Raw genomic sequence first — 5202 nt, 5'->3', positions numbered from 1 at the left:
GCAATTTGGATTATTTTCCCTATTCCTTTTTATTTCAGACTCGGGTTATTAGCAGATAACTGCTCGTTTCTGCTGTAAATCAGGAAAATACTCATAAGAAACCCAGCACTGTGATTGCAAGAGTTTGGCTTGTAAAGAATGGGGTAATGAATGGCAAGATTAGGTGTTAAAAATAGGCTAAATTCAAAACTATTTTTTGTTCAGGAAAAACAAAACGGCATTTCTGAACCAAGTGAGGCTTTGCAATCCAACTCATAGTTGGCAGAGCATCAGGACGCAAGGCAGCCACTGGACTATCAAAACAGGTCCCGGAGGCTGAGGAGCAGATCTAGGGGTGGCCACGAGGAACCCAGCAGCCAATCTGGGTGCCAAGCTAGCCCCAGGGGACAGCATCTCCCCAAGTGGAATGGAGCTGACCGGAGAGCCTCACCCCGCCCTGTGGGGAGCTATAGTGCAGGCAAGCAAGGGCGAGTAGTAGCCAGTCTGTAAACTCTTTTTAAAAAATAGTTTTTAGAGAGAGAACTAGAGAAGCATCATTGATGAGAGGGAATTATTGATTGGCTGCCTCCTGCACGCTCCACACTGGGGATGGAGCCTGCAATTCAGGCATATGACCTCCTGGTTCATTCATCAATGTTCAGCCACTGAGCTACACTGGCTGGGCTGTAAACTCTTAAAAAAAAAAAAAAAAGAGTGCTGATGAGTGGAACGTGGGCCTGGGCTTAGGACGGTGGCCAGTGGCTGCAGCACCATCATCCCTGGCTCCCGGTGGCACTTTCTCCTGTCTCAGGGACCACATGGATCCAGGGGGTGTTTGCAGGCCTACTCCCTCCTCCTCCCCGCCCTCATTCATACACTCCTTTCCAGACTGGTGGAATTTTCTGCAAAATTATCCTGTCTAATCCATGGAGACGGAAAGTGGATTAGTGGTTGCCAGGGGCTGCGGGGAGGCGTCTGGCAGGGGAGCAGTGCTAATGGGCATAGGTGTCTTTGGGGTGATGGACATGGGGTACTAGGCAGTGGTGGTGATGCACAGCTCTAAGGACGCTGAGCATGCTCTGTGCACCTGGAAAGGGGGTCGATGGGTGTCAGTGACATCTCAGAAAAGCTGTCATTTTAATTTAATTAATTTATTTTTATTAATTTCAGAGAGGAAGGGAGGGAGATAGTAGCATCAATGATGAGAATCATTGATTAGCTGCCTCCTGCATGCCCCCTACTGGGGATTAAACCCCAGGCATGTGCCCTTGACCAGAATTGAACCCGGGACCCTTCAGTCCACAGGCAGATGCTCTTTCCACTGAGCCAAGCCAGCCAGGACAAAACAATAACTTTTAAAAACAAGAGGTAACCCAGGCATAGATAGTGGCTGGGTCCCTTCACCTCGCCTAGATGGGTGTCTCCATGCTCTGGGGGACAAACCCCAAGCCTGCTAGAATGGCCTCGCCACGTCTGTAGAACAGAAAATAAAAGCAGGAGGTGGTGGGTGGGCAGAGAGGAACCCTCAGTCACTGCAAACATGTGCATCTCAGTGCAGACTTGGCCCGGCAGCCTCTATCAGCCCAGTTCCATCCATAGGGACCTCCTGGGGCAGTGGCCCACCCTACCCTGCCACTTGGGTTGGAGGGAATTCCTCCTGGAGGATAGGGCGTCGCCTCCTTGCACACCCCTGCCCCTGCCTGGAAGCTGCCCCAAGTGCCAGTGGAAGGAAGCCCTTCATCCCAGCCTGCAGCCTGAGGGTCCATAGCCGGGAGGGTGTGAGCTGGAGGGTGTGCAGCTGGAGGGTGTGCAGCCTGGAGGGTCCATAGCCGGGAGGGTGTGAGCTGGAGGGTGTGCAGCTGGAGGGTGTGCAGCCAGGAGGGTGTGAGCTGGAAGGTGTGCAGCTCGGAGGGTGTGCAGCTGGAGGGTGTGCAGCTGGAGGGTGTGCAGCCTGGAGGTCCATAGCCAGGAGGGTGTGCAGCTGGAGGGTGTGCAGCCAGGAGGGTGTGAGCTGGAGGGTGTGTAGCCAGGAGGGTGTGCAGCTGGAGGGTGTGCAGCCTGGAGGTCCATAGCTAGGAGGGTGTGCAGCTGGAGGGTGTGCAGCCAGGAGGGTGTGAGCTGGAGGGTGTGTAGCCAGGAGGGTGTGCAGCCAGGAGGGTGTGCAGCTGGAGGGTGTGCAGCCTGGAGGTCCATAGCCAGGAGGGTGTGCAGCTGGAGGGTGTGCAGCCAGGAGGGTGTGAGCTGGAGGTGGAGCAGGAGGGTGTAGCAGAGGTGTGCAGCTGGAGGGTGTGCAGCCCTGGAGGTCCATAGCTAGGAGGGTGTGCAGCTGGAGGGTGTGCAGCCAGGAGGGTGTGAGCTGGAGGGTGTGTAGCCAGGAGGGTGTGCAGCCAGGGAGGGTGTGCAGCTGGAGGGTGTGCAGCCAGGAGGGTGTGAGCTGGAGGGTGTGCAGCTGGAGGGTGTGCATCTGGGAGGGTGTGCAGCTGGAGGGTGTGTAGCCGGGAGTGTGTACAGCTGGAGGGTGTGCAGTTGGAGGGTGTGAGCTGGAGAGTGTGAGCTGGAGGGTGTGCAGCCAGGAGGGTGTATCTGGGAGGGTGTGTATCTGGGAGGATGTGTATCTGGGAGGGTGTGAACTGGAGGGTGTGCAGCTGGAGGATGTGCAGCTGGAGGATGTGAAGCTGGGAGGGTGTGCAGTTGGAGTGTGTGCAGTCTGTAGGGTGTGCAGCTCAGAGGGTGTGCAGCTGGGAGGGTGTATATCTGGGAGGATGTGCAGCCTGGAGGGTGTGCAGCCTGGAGGGTGTGCAGCCTGGAGGGTGTGCAGCTGGGAGGGTGTGCAGCTGGAGGATGTGCAGCCTGGAAGGTGTGCAATCTACCTTTGACCACTACCTGGGCCTCCAGCTGGTGGGACAGGGGAGGATGGGCCCCCAGCAGCTGGTACTTCAAGCTCTGGGTGAGCCCTGCCCTGAGCTGTGGGGATGCTGGAGGCCTTTGCAGTGGGCTTGCACCAGCACCCCAAAGAGTCAGTGCTCTGGGCCAGAGTCGCTGGGGTTCTCCCCTTTTTCAGAGGAAAACGCCATCGGAAGAGGGCAGCCCCGGCTTAGTAACAGGCTGTTGTCTTTGTTTACCAGCCCATGAGGGGGACCTGCTCTCCGCTGCCAGTCCTGTCCAGGGAGGGCGAGGGCGGCCGCAGGATTAGCTTCCTGGCGGCGGCAGGCGCGTTCCGAGGCGCAGCTGCTCCGCGAGCCCCGCCAAGGGCCGCTGGCTCCCTTCGCCCGTAACGAGGGCGGAGCTGCCGGGTCGGACGGCTTCCTCTGTGTATTCAAGGCCGACTCCGTCCGCTCCGTCGGGGCCGGCGGGCCAGGCGCGGGGTCAGCGGGGACAATGGCCAGGCGCTCGAGGGGGTCCGGGGGCGGGCCTCTGTGCGGGTCTCATGCCGCCGGGCTAATGGGGCAGAAGAGATGGCGAGGGCGGCAGAAGTGCCTTTGAAGGAGGTGTCAGGACAGGCCGGCGAGACAAAGGCCAACCGCGCGGGCGGAGAGGACAGATGGGCCGGCGAGGGGACAATTAGCTGGAGCGCAGGGCGGCGGCTCCTCTTCCAGTTAACCAGGCGGGTGCCCCGCCCGGGCAGGAGCGGGGCCTGGACCGCGCTCCGCTGCGCCCCCCGCCGCCCTCCGCTGCCCTCCGCCGCCCTCCGCCGCGTGGCCGCCCGCCCTGCGCCCTGCGCCCCACCCTGCGCCGCCGGCTCCCGGCGCCCGCCCGCCCGGGGTCCGGGAGGGATGGTGAGTGGATGGATGAACCCCTCCCACAGCCCCTCGGCTGGGCCCGGCGACCCCAGCTTCCCGCAGGAGGGCCCGAAAACGCTGCCCCGGGTCCGCGCGACCCCCTTTCCCCTGCCCCGTGGCCGCAGCCTCCGCCGTCAGGGCCCCGGGACCGGTCAGCCAGTCCGCGGGCCCAGCGCGCCGCCGGCCAGGATCCCCGCCAGGCGGCGCTGCGCTCCTCCGAGCCGCCGGCCGCGCTCTGCAAACCACGGCTGTTTAATTAACGTGCAAATTGAGTAGATTAAATGACTCTAAATAATTAGCCACAGATCCTATAAACAGGATAACATATTTAATTAAGCAGCGATATAGATTTTGGAAACTGTTAATGTGTTTTAGAACGGCGGCTTAGATCTTTCACTTCCCCCCCGAACTTCAAACATGGAACTGCAGCCCTCGTAGGTGGATAAATATCTGGAACAAGAGGATGCCTGTTCACTTGCACTGATGGAGTGTGGGTTTAACCGGAGCTTGCCTGGCCCCGCTGGCCCCACTCGAGCGGGGCCGGTTCTGTTGGGCTCTGCACCCGGGGTGGGGGTGCAGCACCCCATCTTAACAGAGGAGGTAGGATGATGCGGAATGAGGGGGAGCGAGGGGAGTAAGTGAAAATACAACCCAATTTCATTATATCAATCACATTTAATTGGCAATTTGTACAAGCAATGACCGGGCTGGCTTTAGGTAAAACTATTAGGCGACAGGCGGGCGTGCCACTAAAATTCTTGGTTAGTTAATTAGTGTCTGAACTGCGGAGGGAAGGAGCCTCAGATTTACTCTCTACAAAGAGAGAGCAGCCCAGACAATTCATTAGGCAGGCGGCTTGTAAATTAGAGCTAAGTTAACCTGATTTCCCTTAATTAAAACATCTTTTCTCGTTTACGATGTGGATATAAGTAGATCTCCAGGGTTTTGAATTTTCTGCAACAGCAGATGGTCAGCTAGAAGCAGATAATAGTTAACGCTTTCTCTGTACCAGATCCGAACAACGTGAGCCGCCGGCCCATCTGAGGATTAAAGGAAGAGATAACAAAGAGTGTTAACCCTTCTTGGTCTTCCCGCTCGGGGCTCCAGGCTCCAGGGAGGGGCAGCCTGGCCTGGGGGACCTGGAGGGCACTTCGGCCTGGACACCAGGAACCCGGGCCGCAGAGGGGACAAGGCTGTCAGAGGAAGTGGCCACTGGGCTAGCTCCTGGGGAGGGCATATCAGGATGGAGGGGCTTAGTGGGTAGCAGTGAGGTGGCCCCTCAGACTCCCTCCCAGCCCCTGGCTATTACCATCTCCCCACCCAGCCCCAGTCCCCACACTCTCAGCTCCTTTCTGCCTCAGGTTGTGGGCTTAGCACGGAGCCCCATCTGGGTTCAGAGGGCCAGCCTGGGCCGGGCTGACCAGTGGCCTTGCTCACGGTGTTC

The sequence above is a fragment of the Pipistrellus kuhlii genome, unplaced genomic scaffold, assembly GCF_014108245.1.
Source record: "Pipistrellus kuhlii isolate mPipKuh1 unplaced genomic scaffold, mPipKuh1.p scaffold_m20_p_113, whole genome shotgun sequence".
Lineage (NCBI taxonomy): Eukaryota > Metazoa > Chordata > Mammalia > Chiroptera > Vespertilionidae > Pipistrellus > Pipistrellus kuhlii.
Note: the sequence above shows the minus strand (reverse complement) of the source record.